The sequence below is a fragment of the Mchenga conophoros genome, linkage group LG19 (genome assembly GCF_057382185.1).
Source record: "Mchenga conophoros isolate Kocher_MC1m ecotype Shallow Benthic linkage group LG19, M_conophoros_male_GT1.1, whole genome shotgun sequence".
NCBI classification, from domain to species: Eukaryota; Metazoa; Chordata; class Actinopteri; order Cichliformes; family Cichlidae; genus Mchenga; species Mchenga conophoros.
In genome coordinates this window covers 20,661,737-20,677,913 of record NC_140544.1, presented here as the reverse complement: position 1 = coordinate 20,677,913, position 16,177 = coordinate 20,661,737, and the positions used below count along the sequence as shown (strand labels likewise).

Sequence of the window (16,177 nt, the reverse complement as noted above, 5' to 3'; positions counted from 1 at the left end):
CTGTATGTGTGTACACTTTTGCTAAATTAAGCAAAATGTGCATACAGCACTACGAACTGATGAAATGCTGATTTTACCAAAGGGCTATAACAAATTCCTGATGTCTGTTGAGCTGATTAAGCTGTTGCCTACAAGCACCTGAAAATATACAAGGTAGACAAATTGCCTAGATGATCTGGGACGGTGTCATAAAGCACTGCAAACATCTACAGTATGCACGTGTCAAGTATACTGCAGCAGGTGAATGTAAGACAAATAGCCTGCATCAAGTCAGACAGCTTCATTCTAAGTTGGAGAAGAGAATGAGGAAGTGCCCGTTTTCTCACAGCTGTCAGTTGCTTAATCTTGTTATTATCTTCTTATTTTTTGCTCTTTCTGATCTTTCATTCTTCTGCATCAAGTAAGACATTATCATGGAGCTGAAGTCTTTATTTTTAATCAGAAACACTAAGCAAAAACCATAATGGAAAATTTCATAAATCCTAGAGGAGAGATGACATGTGGGTAAATGAAAAACCCATTAAAATAACATTAGCGCAGATCTAGCTCACTTTGCTTCAAAGTCCACTGGACTTCGCTGAGGATACGTATATAATCATTCCAAAAACAAGCATTTTTTGAAGTGCAGATTCACTGTACAAGTAGCTGCAGTGACGAAAATCATTAATTGGCTAAGGTCATAAGACTAATGCATGCAACGATCAGTGAGAAGCTTTGAGACACAGCCCAAATGTAATTAAGAGAGAAGCACTTACAGGAACGACTTGCGTCATCTGTGAATGGCAACAAGCGGTTGTAACTGACGTACTGTATGATGGATAATTAAACAGAACGTCATATTGCCTGCAATTACAAACCACTGGAGGAAATCTGGTAAATACGAGGTGTTTTCTGTTGTACAAAACATTTTGGCGAGTGGCCAACACCCAGTCAACAGTTCAACTCTGAATAAGCTCCTCAGTTTTAAGACTTTGCAGCTGCAGGGCCAGTGAGCCCATGCAACATTATGATTAGGAAAACATGTCAGCTTTAAATATTTTAGTTAGCCCAGACCTCTTCTACTGTCAGACCCAGCAATAGTTATTTTTTGTTACTGAAAATGCTTCAGTGAGCATCAGATAGAGGAGTCCTTCTATACCCTGGTACCTCATCGCAATAGAGCAGCTCACTGTTCATTTCTGCAAACATCCGTTACAAAGTTGGGGTTTGGGTTTGCTCAAATACTTTTGGGAAATTATAAACATCTTTTATTTCTCTTGGTATTTTCTAAATTTATGATATTATCAGATTTCAAATGAGATCTTTTTTGTGTGAGGTGCAAGTTTCTGTGATAAATACAGACCTTAAAGCCATCATCGCCTTGTAATAAGTAAAGCTAAGTCTTAATTTAATCCAGTCTGCCAGCTTCTCACACTTAAGGTGTGAAATACAAGATGAAAGTCAAGAAACAATTATGACAGAAGAAGGAGAAAGCAGATTAATACTTTATTAGCAACAGAAAGACGTGCTACTCTGCAGCAACTGTTATGTTAATAATAAAACATGAGATGAAAAATATAAAGAGAGCCAGGTTTATGTATTTTTATTGTGATTAAAAGTAGCAGTTACCACCACTAAAAATAGAACTGTGGAAGCACTGAAGTAACTGTGGCTACTTTACAACAGCTATTACTTTTCGTTTATTTCCCTTGGTATTTTCTAAATTAATCTGGCCTCAAACAGGAACCAAAAGCAGAAAACATCTATCTGTGTGAGGTGCAAAGAGAAACAAAGTTCATCTTTTAAAAAGTAATGCTGCGCCTTGATTTAATATGCCAATTTGCTGGCTTTCTACAATTTAAATTACTACCTTGCACGGCATTCAAGACAACACCAGAGCGAAAGTCGAGAAACAATTATGATAGATGGAAAATAAAACAGAGAGCCACTCTTCTGGAAGTACGCTGGCAGACCAGACACAACTATGCTTGTAAAAGAAAAACAAGGAAGATAAACAAAGGATGACAACAGCAGGCAGTAACCTGCATGATCCGTACGTGCCGTACCCAATAACCAACAACAAATGTGTAGTTTCAGCAAAGCAAAAGCCGACACCATGTACAACGCGTACAAGCAACACTTTTAATTCATGTGAGCTGGCACCTAAACAGTGTGTCCTCACTAACACTCAACAGTATGCTATGAGTTTGCATTTTGAAATCAATAAATGACACCAATTTATGACTTCTCTGAGTTTAGGTACAAACAGTTAAAAACACATTTTTGTCATATTTCTGACAACATGTGTTTTCTTATTTTCATGACAGATGGTCAAATAAATTTGACAAGCACAGCACATCCTAATTTTAAAAACATTAGGCTGATGTTTGAGCCATTACTATTATCAAACAATTGTTAACAGAGGTGGGTGTGCTTGAGGTAAAACTAGTAGATTAATCAAATTTAATGAAATTTTAACCAATTTTGTAGCATTTTTGTTTTGTCCCATATGACTATACTGTTCCACAGTGTCACCAGAGGATTGGTAATCATATCTGTTATACTGTAGGACAGGTAGTGTACATTGGATTTAGAAAACTATCTTCTTTTTTTTTTTTTTTTTTTTAACAAATACAGCTACCTTGAGATTCTTTTGATTTACAGTGATGAATAGAAGTGTGTTTCTCACCTACTGATTTTTCTCTGCTTTTGTTCTCTCAAGGATTGTGGGAATAAGGCCCAGCATATAATCACAGTGTCAAAGAAGTAAACAAAAAGTGATTTTTTTTTATTGCTCTCAGCTACAATAAAGACAAAAGCAGCAGCTCCCAAGCCTTTAAAACTTCTCCAGTGATGGCCAAACAGCCCCGGACTTTTAAGCTTAAACCAAAATTGGTCCCCGTGGGCCACGTCTACAAGCTGAAACGCCAGGACAATAACTGCACTTTATCATGCTGCCAGGCTCCATACATACTGAGAGCAAGGAGCCATGGCCTTATAATGCGGAACAGCCTTGAGGCCAACTGTGGCTGTCTGGTTTAACCAGATTATGATTATGTCACACGGGAGATTACCAGACATTATCCAACATAGAAAGTCATGGTCATGTTCCTGCACACACACAGAGACACAGTCACCAAGCACACACATGCACAGCCATCTGTTATTGCCACAAACTACTGTATGCTCGTTTTCTGCAGCACACAAAGATTAAACCTAGCAAAGAGGAGGGGAGGGGAAGGATGCTGTGTGAACAGCACTCGCTGATAAGATCTCTGCTGAAAAATAGATTTTCTTTCCCAATCTCATGAGAACTACCTCTGTGAATAAAGGATAAACAGATCATAAGAAAAGAAAAAAAAAGAGGGGGGAGGGTGCATGGCAGTGGAACAGCTTAAGAGAGACAGATGAAGCAGAGAAGAGGCAATAAATGTTTCTCCCTCTGTGCGTGCAATGGCTGCCTGCTCGGTTGTAGCGGACGCAAAATGGAGCCACGAAACTGAGGACAGAGGGTGGGGGAGATCAGGGGGCAAACAGGAGGAGGGGGTAAGGTGGGAAAAAAAGGAGACAGTGTGACAGCAGTGCTGAGGGGGGAGAGGGAGGGGAGCACAGTGTCTAATTTGTTCTTCTCTCATCTGTCTGGGCACCCTCTCTCACCTTGGCCCAGATTTACAGTCTATACTTCATATTCTGATGGAGTGGGAAAGAAAAGCAGGACAGGCGCAGGACACACACACATGCACACACATGCACACACACACAACCTATGGAAGCTATTAGTTCTGATAACTATTATTACTTCCTAATCATCCTAGTGGCATGTTGAACACTTCACAGGAGTGAGAAGCTTGCTAATCTAAGCAGGCAGGTGTGTCAAAGCAAATAAAAAAATAAGAAGAAGAAAAAGAAAAAAAAAAAGGAAGAAAAAAAATGCTGTAATGTTGCAATAACGTGCAGGCAGCTGAGGAGAAAATGACTGCCCAGATACAGACTGCAGCTAAGTGATTCAGAAGAAGAGGCTAGCGAGCTTTGACTGAAGCAGATGGCCGATTTAAAAGAGAGCTTCAAGGAGGTAGAGTATGTAAATCTCAGCCAGGTGTCTGACACAAATGTCAAGACATAGACATTTAAAACAAAAACACAAAGAAAAGAGCAGCTAGCTGGATTCGTACTCAGTGGTATATTCAATAATGTTTTTAGACTAGCTGAGAAAAGAACAGAAGCTTTCTCTCTACTAGCGGTGGAGTGTTTTAGAAAACACATAATAAAGAGATCATTACTTTATATCTGTGCTGCCACCAAGTCCATTAGGCAGCAAGTCAAACTGCAGACACGCATTACTGACAACATTTGGACAATAGCTCGTTTATATGACTGCTAAGAGCAGAACTAATGATTTTTCATTTTGTGCCATTGGTATTTGTGGCAATCATCGACAAACTATTTAAAGAAACAGTGTGCAGGCTTTCAGTTGATGTTTTTTCAGTGGTTTTGAAAACGATTAGGTAGATAATAATGCATTCAGAGAGCCCTTGGATTTAGAGCTGAAAAGCTTTAAAGTCTCTCTCTCTCTCATTCATATATATATACCCGGTATATATATATATATATATATATATATATATATGATATTTTCCTGTTCTTTATCTAATGACCACAATTATAGTAGATATAGTGATTTGTGAATGAATTTATAAAATAACTGTGTCAATAACTGTATGAACATTTATTAAAAGCATTTGCTAGTTGTGTTCTCGCTTCAGGAAAAGCTGCATTTCTCCTCAGGACACTGCTCTTCCCATACAACGTATTGCTGTTAGTAGTGGTTGGCAGCTCTGATTGGGCTCTGAGCACAAAGCCAAGTAAGGGAGACCGCCCAGTAAATCCTGTTCAAGAAGCCCAGGATGAAAATCAAAGTGTACTGAAAAACACATGCTGGTAAATCAGAACTAGAGCTCAGGGTTGTGAACCTCTGGATAAATCACATTCTGCAATATTTTTGAAAGGTTACATGCTTAAACAAGCAAAGCTGGCAAATACTGTCCTCAAATGTGAAGATTTGCTGTTCAGAACTTAAAACAGCCACGTTTTCTTATCTGTGGTTTTTAAATAAGGATAGATTAAGAATTCAAACACCACCAAGTTACCAACAAAGAAATGAATAACTCAGAAATATACTGTCATTGTATTTAAATGCAAAGATTAAAAACTAGATTTTATACTCAAAAATCTTTGTTATTGTTGTTTTTTTGGGCTCACTGACATTGAGTTTTGAGCTAAACACTGACCATACCTGGACATTTTGGCTGATACAAAGTAATCCAAGCATGTCCAAGTACAAATTTGAAAAGTTTAAGGAAACAGTTCATGAAATGTTTGTCTGAGCCTGAACTGGATGGTTTGGTTTGTATGTGGACAGCACTGGGAAGACAATGTGCAGGGAAATTTATAAAAAAAAAACTTTTAAGTTCTAAAATACTTTTCATGGTTTTAAAACTAGTTTTAGCTTCCAACCCTGCAGGAAAGCTCCCTCTATTAGTTCACGTTGCTGCAATTCTTGTCTTGTAGTGACCATTTAATTTCCCCCTCTACAGTCAGAGAATTGACTTGGCACAAGCCAGGGAATCAATATTAAGTAAGACTGTGTACAAATAGCACTGACCGCTGAGACAAACACTTCCGCAGCTGATACTGAGGAGGTGGTGTTTGCTCTCGCTTGAAGCTGGTTGTTAACCTCGGTCGTATAAATGACACCTTAAGGATTTGCAGGTCTGGTCTGGTGTCAAATTTAGATCGGACTGCTCTGAATGTAAATAACAAATCAAATACCCCCCGGGCCGAGGCGGGAATTTACTCATGTCCCGGACAGCAAGGAAGCAAAACAGAGGTTAGACTAAATGCCTCAAAACGAGTCAATAATGCATCATAACCTCTCTTTTCATTTTATGGACTACAGTCCTGGAGGAGCCGCAGATACATTTCACACCTCTCAATCAATGTTTATGCACATCCAGGACTTTCTCTTTATTATACTGCTGGCTATTGCTTTAAAAGAAATTTTTCACACAGGGATTAGGGAACTGAGAAACGCAGACTATTCGGTGCAGCAAGCTTTTCTTCTTTTTTATTTTTGTTTTTTATGCCCTGAGCTGTGGAAACAGCTGCCTGGGGGATACGAACATAGCTTAACCTGGTGATGTTTTTTAAGATAAAATTGGAAGCTAATTTTTAAAAAGTTGATTTATTTATTATTCATACATGCATCATTTATTTTTACAGCCTAATTATCACTAGCCAGTCACTTATAAAGCAATTTGATTACCAGCAACTTGTGTGAAAATAATCTATGCCTCTTTTGAAGAAAAAGAAGCACAAAATAAATGTTCTTAAAAAATATATTCCAATTATATGCAGCTTGTTACAAATATATTAACCTAGAATTTACTATGAACTGTGATGTTTTCTATATCGTTTTTCTCCATTACATAACAGTGTTGCCCTACTTTTTTAGTAGACCAGCAAACATACGCTTGTTTGTGCATCGGTAGGTCACGCAAATGTTTACAACTTTTCTTTATTACATATTATTAGTTATTTATTATAATTTTGGGGAATTTACTCATAAGATAGCCACCATATAGAAATCACTGCTTGCACTACTTTTTAATGCCACCTTGAACTCTCTGCTGCATTCAGAGAGAGAAGAAGTGCTGTGGGCAGGCATTTCTTCAAGCTGGCTGTCAGAGGCTTGGTTTTTAATAAGGTGTTCCAGTCCACAAAGCTCGACTTTACATTGCTGATGTAAAATGAACTGCTGTCAGTTTCAGCAGAGCAAGAAATCCAATCAGACAGGAACAAAATCGTCTGCCCTAACAGCAGAAGACAGATGACGCACGCCAAAACATCTACTTAAACAATGTGTAATTCTAGGTGATAGAGTGGGAAATTAGATGATGTTTTAAACTGATTTCCTCTTTACTCCTCCTGCAAAATATGGCCCGTATTGAAAATGTCATCTAGCTGTTTAATGTTTATGAACTTTTAATATTTAACAGCCCCCACAGAAATAATCTCAAACTATTACTGCAGATGTGCAAAAGGTGACAAAAACACCCCCACTTTGTTGCTGGATATTTTTTTTAAATGATGGAAATAAAACAATGTTTCACCTGTTATGCCTCCAGCAAGAGGAAACTTCGGGGGCACATTGTTATGCTGTTGTTGTCTCATGTTTCTATGGATTTTCACATCACTGATAGAGCTTGACTGAAAAATAAGGAAGCAAGCAATCATGCAGTTGATATTTGTGATCTACTACAATCTTCTATGTATCAAAAGTAAAAGGTTATTCATATTTTACAGTTTATTTACCAATTTAAATTTTATTAAATCCATTAGGTAAGTAGAAGTAGCAAGCATAATTACACTTTAATGCAAAAATACACTTAAGAGTGAAGGGCAGAAACTGAAAAACAAAAAGGCTACAACTGTAACAAGCTATGTGAACACAGGTTAAATGAATAAGGTTGGGGAGACCAAGCACAAAAGTCTGGAAGGAAACAGAATGGAAAATCTGAGGTGATTTAAAATGTCAAATTAAAACAGGAAATACAAAGAACAACCAACGTCCGGCACTGTAAAACCTTTATCGACAATAGACCAAGTGTCATAGAATACAAATATATTTGAGTCACCTGCAAAAGATACAGATGAGTATTAAAATGTGACCTATTTGAGAAAATAATACATTCCACTATTCACTAAGAGTGGAAAATTGAGTCTATCAGAAGCCTTAGCCCTGTTAGAACATTAGCAGAGTCACAGCTGCTAACAGCTGAATAGCTTATTCATAAAAAATTTTAAAAAATAAAAAATCAGAAAAACTGACTTGAAGCTCAAAAAACAGCCGTCAAGTCGCAGGCAGGTAGTGCCAGTAAAATGGAAACTATTACTCAGCCTGTCGTTCCATCACTTAAGCTGTGACATCGATGACGGTAAAACACAGCTGAAAAACCTTTGATGTAGAAACACTGTCAGGGTAACTATAATAGTCCCATATCAGGGAGTCAAAATAGCCTAAATATATGTTATATATGTTGAAACACTGCAAAGAAAACCTTTCAGATCCAGGATGGAATACAATTTTTCTTCCTGAAAAGAAAAATTAAGATCTTGACTCTTGGAAATAAATGGTTTATACTATTTTCTGTGCTCTTGACTCTTGACAGCCAGTGCCAGCCAAACAGCTGAGCTGTGTCAGCAAACACGCTTGCATGTCAGGAGGTAAAATCAGCTTGTTCGGGCTAGCAAGCACTGAGCCACTATATAGTAATACCAGTGAGAGATCACAACCCTCCAAAAACACACACAAACACTCTCTCTCACGCATACACAGAGCAAAGCACATCTCCTCTCATTAGTGCTCACTCTGACAACCGAGGAGCTTTTAACAGATAGATTCTGAATACAGATTTTGCTGCCTTATGGTAAAGACCTCATGAGTTGACATCATCTCATTAAACCCATCATTATGTCAAGATTGCATTACTATATTATTTATAAAACATGCCATTTTCCTTTTCAAACAGTCTAGCAATGATACTCAGCCTAGTATTCCTTTGTACGCACTATATCAGGGAATAGATAATACTGAAAAATACTGGGTTAATATACATATACATCGACTGGTATTGTAACATCTTGGTTTAATGTGAGCTAGGATAGTTAAAAATCAAACAAACAAAAGCAACAGTTCTTCAAAAAAAATCTCTTGTTTCTTGTTGATAGTGCAAACACATACTTTACATATTTCTGTGCTTTGACTTGTAATTTTTTTTTCCAGATTTCCTCACTTGTAGTGTGGGCTTTGATATCTCTACAGCTCCCTGAATATTGAAACGACTAATGGCCTTCTATATCTTTATTTAAAATGCCATCAGCATGCCCAAGCACACACTTCTATGTTAATAAAGCTTACTCCTAGCCAGCAGCTCAATTCTTTGTTATTTCATTCAAGAAGAAAACACTATGCAATGCAAGACCCTTTCAAAACATTTTTCCTTGTGCATGTGTAATGGGTAATCAAACCGGCAATCGATGCAGTGCCATTCCATGTCCATGTATATTGCATTACATAACCCATAACAAAAGATGTACAGTTGTTCTTTATGATCATGCTCTAGCCTATTTAGACTCCTCACTGTTACTTCCAGACTCCAGTAAGTAATTTTATAACAAAAAACAAAACCCACTGTGCCATTTGACATATTAAGTCCAGTTGGTATATTCAAATATTAACATGATTTCACTTTGTTTACTTATCTATCTTATGTCCAGAGCCACGCTGAAATTAGACTTGGACATTACAGACATTTTATTGCTCACATAAACTTTACTAGGGTGGGAGACTTTGTATATTAACAGACAATCAAATACAATTATTTTATTCCCCTCTGGATTGTTTTCTAATCATAATCTCTTCCCTCAAAGTTCAGTTGCTGCTAACCAGCCAACCCGGTCGTTGCAGTCTTGAACTTCCCCACTGGCTGGGTGTGCAGGTCGCGTTGTGGCCGTCATTGAGGGTCATTCCGCTGCCTTACCGAAAACTCTTTCATCCCTTGGTTGGACAGATTCAATTGCCACAGTCTTGAACTGCAACTCGTGACATCACTCCTTTTCCTGTTCTCAATGTTAAGGGCTCAGCAGGCAGAGAGCCAGTTCATGTGTTGCCACCATGAACTCAGTGATGCTAAGCCAAGACACTAGTGTAGGGTTGGATCAGGTTAAACTAGAAACTTCCCTAAGAGACCTTGGTTGTTAAGTATTTCCAGACGAGCACTTTATAAACTATATTACATAATAAATCTTTGAAGGAAAATTGATGTGTCAGAGTTTGTGAATAAATGCATATACCCCCCACCTCTACAAATGTCCACAAACACACAGCAGTTCCTCTATAAAGCCATGCCAGTTTTTAAATCTCTCCCCTTTCGCACTCTGCATGACCCCGCCTACTCTCGCCGCCTGTGACAGTGGCAATTATATTCTGTTGTGGATATGAACAGCTGGAAACTTCAGAGCCAACTAGTCATTCCTGTTATACTCATTTAAAGTCTGTCTGATGGGTGCAAGCAGAGTTGGTGCACTGAAGTCTGTATGGACAAGTCCATGTGGCATGACAGAAAACTGACAGGCATGCATTTTTCCAACCAAATGGACCCCACCCTTTAACTTACTAACTTTAGTTAATTTTGCAATTTTTTAGAGTTAGTCATAGAGTTAAAAAGGGCCAACTAATATATCTAGTGTATACTGTTAGGTGCATGCTAAGCTAAAAGGGAGTCACCTGTGCTGCTCTGCAAGCCTAAGTGTTTTTAATACAGGTAATCCTATGTGTGTACTCTGCTCTGTCTGCATCTCATTTTGTTACTTTTACTTAGAAATTGAACATTTATCATCTTTTTACTTACTTACTTTTTAGAAAATACAGATATGCATTGTCTATTGCCAACCAGTCAAAAGGCCCACATTGCCTGCACCCTTGTGCCATAACGCTATAAATTCAGCTTGGCTTTGAAAGAACATCATTCTACTTGACAGTCAACAGGTCTGACAACAGCAATGAGGCTAATTACAATCCAGCAAACCGCAAAAGGAACGCCTGCAACGAACCAGCAGTGACAAAACTATTTCAAAAGCTTTCCAAAGGTTTATTCCATATTGACAGGAGCAAGCTGCAGGGCTTATAGTGCACAACCACAGTGACACAACTTACGCTTCAAAAAATAAGGTGTAACGTGTGCACAGTGGAATTCTACTACAGTAAATATGTCAACTATCACCATAGCAATAAAAGTAATAAAACAAAGACTTCTGCGATTGCTGATAGGATGAATTCATTCAGAACTTTGAACCAAATACACCTATAAAAGATCTTCCATTATCTTCAGTAAAACATCGTTGTGAATGTGAAACGATAAATCAGTGCTGTTCTCACTTCTCAGGTGTTACATGGCTAATCGCTGAGAGTTTGCACATATGACAATACTACTTGTTTTTCTTCTTCTTTTTTTTGACTCTTGCAAACCACTGAAAGCTGGTTTTCAATGATAGTGCCATTTTTTTCCAGCATCTTAAATCAAGGTCACCATTTAATAAGCTCTGACAAATGTCAAAGCCATTAAATAATCCCCTGAGCTGTAACATTATAGGAATATGGCTCTAACAAAAAGCACGCTGCACTTCAGTGGTGAAAGCCTCTGGCTAAGAAATGATCAAGCGCTCATAACATAAATCAAGGTCTGCTCTTTACAATTTGATTCAAGGTCTAAAACAAAACTCTGATATGCTTGAATTATTACAGTATCTTATCGTCAAGATCAGTGTAGACGTAAAATCGTTCTGCAACACATTTGCCATAATTTAAAAATTACAACAAGCAGCATTATGTGTTCATAATACTAATTACAACTAATATCCAAGTCCTTTTTATTTTGGCTTTCTAGCTAGGGCAAAGAGCCAAGCGATTTCGAGGAACAGAGGAAGGATTATTCACCATTTCCCTTAATCTTCTGTTATTTAAAGGTTTAAACAATGACATGCTCAAGAAATGTCACCCAGTGTCAGCTTTGAATTGCTGTATTCTGAAGCCAAAGGGAAGGATATATATTTTAGCACTCACTGAATTCCGCAAATAGAAATGACAATTTTATGGACATTAAAATTTTACTTTTTATTAAACAGAGCACCTCTGTGTCTAGTATTACACCATTTAAACACATTCCATTAAGGTGGATACAAGTTAACCAGTAATTTGGGATCAAATAAGAACAGTTTTTCCTATTTACGTTCTAGGAACACTCTTGTACTACTACTACAGCTACAATGTGTTTTAGTGTGTTAGGATAGTACAGGAACAGGCAACAGCCTATATGGGTTCTTCTGCTGGAAAAGTAAACAAACTCTGTAGTGCAAATACCACTGAAACATGTTTTGTCTGTGAGGCCTTACAGGGAAGTGTGATTGTGTGTGGTTATGCGTGTGCATGTGTGTTTAATTTTGGCAAACAGGTTTGGGCCTCACTCTGAAGGAAAATCTCTAGGATTGTAATAGAAATATGTGTAACCATTTTTAAGTTCATTTTTTTAATGATAAAAGACATTTTTGTTTATTAAATAGCCATAAATCACAGGAAAATCCTTCAACTTATGTTAGGTAAGGTATCGCACATTCATTAAAAACAACAACAAGAAACCCAAAACTGTCCTGACCAATTCACCTTACACACAAAATCACACCCCAATGGACCTTTCTTAAACAGGAAAAACCCTGGTATGTGCATTTCACTAAAAGAAAATTGCTCCCAATGTACATTACCACAAAACTGCAACCTAATAATGTAATCAAGAGGTAATTTGTGAGGACATTCATTGGGAATGTACTCAGGATTTCACAAACAGAGCTGGGACAGATTTTCAGTCAGGCAGATATAGTCATAGCACAGAGTCAAATAAATGCAGCCGTCAGCTGCATTTCCCCACAAAATTTCAAGTAGTACATTTGTATAAATTGCCTAAATACATTTTTACAGAAGTGGTAGTTTCCCTATTCCACTTGTCTGGTGGCAGCATGAAAATGATAAAGAACACCCACCGCCACAAATAAAAATCTAGTTTAATATCAATCTAATAATATTTGTAAGACTGCTTGAAGGCTAACTCTCCAAACATAGTAGATTAACAATGATTCAAATCAATGGAAGAAGCACTTACAGAAATATTTTTGCATTAATGCTATGATATACACAATCTCCCAGGTACTCACTTGTTGGTTAGTCCTAAAAAAAAGATTTATAAGATATTTTAGCGACTGATTATTATAACTATACAGCACGATATGCATGACAATTTTATGAAATACACATATATAGACAATATTATGGAGTTTTGCTATTAAAATGTCTACCCAGAATGTGCTTGGATTTTAGACAAATAAATAAAACTAGCCTAACATCTGCAGATGACAACAGACCATGATATACTTGTTACACTGGTTTATTGTGAAAAATGAGTCAAGAGCCTAACAGCTAAAACCCTTTCCAGGTCCCATCATGTTTTATTTGTTCGTAGTGTATATTTCTGCAGTGTGATAATGGAAGGCAAGCAGGCTGCAGATAGCAAACCAACACAGCCTGCATGAGAAATCACATGGTTGACTGTAAACAAAGCAGTTATGCAACAATCTGAGATTCATGCAAACTGCCAGCAGGCACTCTGACCCACTATAACCGATCGCCTAACTAGACTGCACTGGGTGAGCTGCACAGGGGTCAGTGTTGGAGGGAAGCTAGGACCGAAGCCTGTTTAAACCTGTAGGGGTAGCTGGTGGAGCCCATCCCCCCCCCCCCCTTATGTGACTCATGTTTCCCCGCTCAATGTTGCCTGCTTCCCGCACAGAAGGGGGCAGGAAAGGGGGGAAGAAGCGCCATAATAATTATGTAAAACATGCAGGAGTCCGTCCTGCATGTTTGCACTGAAAAGCATGCATGTGCTGTCACTGACTAATAAAGCAACATGTTTATTTTGCTGCTTGGAAAGTCACCACGACTCCCAGGAACTTGAAGGCATGCTGATGTTGACACAAGGGGGTGGGAAAGAAAAAGAAAAAAGTAGAAACTGGGATATCTCACGTTGTGTATCTTGTGCGTATGCAAAAGGAAAAACTGCCAATTGGTTGATAACAACGATGTCAACAACAACGTGGCAAGTAGCGTTTGAGCTGGTGACAAACCAAAGCAAAGAAAGCAGCGCACGGCAGGAGGGCAATACTGTACAATCATAATACGGCTCTGCAAATGAGAGAAGGTGATGCTCTGAATCCTGCCTTGCAAAGACCATGAAAACACGTCACACCGCATGGCTCTTTATTTGTTGACAAGCCAAACTCCTCCGCCGGGTGGAAATCGGTGGCAAAACAGGCCGGTGCTGCGGCACACACTTGCCCTTCCATCAAGTTGTCTTGCCGAAAATTTTTGGGGCTAGCTCGCAAGCTAACGGCTCCGCTAGGCTACAATGTAAGTGAGGAAGAGAGAGAAAGCACATTCACCTCCGTTAGCCGCTAGCGCCCATCCCCCAACCAACCAGTGTTCCCTGTCTGTGTCCACCATCTTTAATCTGTGTTCCGTCTCACTTCCCACCGCACAAAACACGACAAAAACACAAGACACTCACCTTTAACGACCATCGCCAAATCGATTATCACCTTCCGAACTAAAAAATCGATTTTCGTTTTAATATCGTGCGTATTTTAATATTGAAAGTTGGCCGAGCGAGCGGAACCGCGCCTTGAGAGAAGAGCAGCAATCCTAAACCGCCATCTGGTGGTATTTTCCTCTCTGTGATGCAGCGGGAGCGGCGCAGCCTCAGACCGAGACACAGCTGCCCCCTGGCGGACACACCGAGCTGCGGCGGACACGAGCCTCCGGGGGCGAGCGGGGAGAAGGGAGGGACCCCGCCAACACATCGCTGACGGGGACGCGCACAGGAGCAGCGAGACTCCCCGCTTCTTTCCCAGTTGAGTTACTACTTTGAAGGGCTTGTCTGGCGAGAATTGCATATAAGAAGCCATTTAAAATTCTACAAACTACAAGCACTTACTGGTTGTCATCTGGAATATTACAGCTATACATTACACCTTTCTGTGTTCAAATAGGCTACATCACAAAACCCTTATGTAGTTCCTTTCTTCCTTATAATTATTTTTAATAAATATGAGTTATTCAGTACACCTAAGTAAAAGTGAGTGACAGGCATTTTTTCTTCAGAGCCCAGAGTAGCCTTTTTTCTATCCTTTTTTTTGGCTGACAAGCAGTCTGATAAACTCTAGGGTGTATTCTCTATAGATAAGGGACTACGATACTTCTTAGTTTCTAAAGTTGACAAAGTGTGACAAGGCCACACATGCATAAATCTTCTACATTAATGACCTTTGGCTTGTAGATTTTTTTTATGCTTTTCAGACTCACATCCTAGATGGAGAGTGACAAAAATAAGAGTGTGCATGTGCACATGGCCGAACTCCTACAGCAGGTCCTTGGGCTGAAATTGGATGTGCATAAACCCAATTATAGTCTGGATGTACTCACATTACTCACTCCAGCTCAACATGGCGTGATATTGCCAGAAAGGGAGGGTGATAGAGACACACAGACAGAAAAAGAAATTACTTCAGTTAATTATATTATTCCCACATCAGTGTCTTTAAGTGGATATCAAACACCAGCAGTGCATACTGCATGTGTGTGAGAGTTAGAGAGTGAGTGCATAAATCAAAAAGAAAGGCTGCTTAACCTTTATTACATCTTTTAAGATAGGGCAGTGATGCGTCTGCAAATGCACAGATAGACGCAAGAGCACACGCACAAACAGACCAACTGGTTATTCATTTGACGGATGCACTGTTTGCCATAGCAACGCCACATCTTGCCCATAAAAGCTGTAGCAAGATCCTCCCCTCAGGGCTATTTGACACACACATACAAACACATACACACACTCATGATTGTGTGGCTCATTCACTGACATAATACATTCCCTAACCTTAACCAACCCAAAAGGCCTCAGTTTTTCTTTCAGACCTTAACAACACTTGGGATGCATTGGGAAGGGTGTCTTTTGTTTCAGAATTACTGCAGCACTTTATGGAGCTTCTTATCATCAGAGGCCTACAATCTAACCCTGGCCAGCAGGTAATGCAAGAAAGCTCTGCATATGTGGCTCACCAAACTCAACAGACTGAAAAAAGAGCGTTCTGTAGATTCTGTGCAACAGCATGCTACATTTATATCTCGTATTCGCTCTATGTTTTAATGCATTTATATATTTTTTCATTCTAGGCTTCCAAATTTAAATCAGTTCCATTTTCATGTAACCACACATAAATTTAATACCATTTTTCTTTTGTGTATTTATTTAAAAAATAACCTAAATCAGTTATAGGCTGACCCAAATGAAAATGGTGATGGTAAGGCGCATGACTTTAATCTTTCACTTAACTGCTTTCAGGAAAAATAACTGCATCTACCTTGTTCTCTCTAAATCAAGCTCACTGTTTTTTCAGTCTTGCTTATTCACGTATTTGTTTTTTTTAATGAATTATGTCTGTTTTCATCACAGGCTTTATGGTTTTTGATAGACCTGTC

At 38.7% G+C, this 16,177-nt stretch overlaps 1 protein-coding gene across 1 annotated transcript in view; it reads right to left on the bottom strand.

The window, feature by feature from the left end:
- stag1a (STAG1 cohesin complex component a) overlaps positions 1–14,415 on the bottom strand; it is a 38,355-nt gene extending 23,940 nt beyond the window's left edge. Inside the window, exon 1 of the mRNA XM_085257093.1 lies at positions 14,208–14,415. The gene's annotated coding sequence lies outside the window, so the exon portion shown is untranslated. The remainder of the gene's footprint in view (positions 1–14,207) is intronic.
- Positions 14,416–16,177: the final 1,762 nt, after the last annotated feature.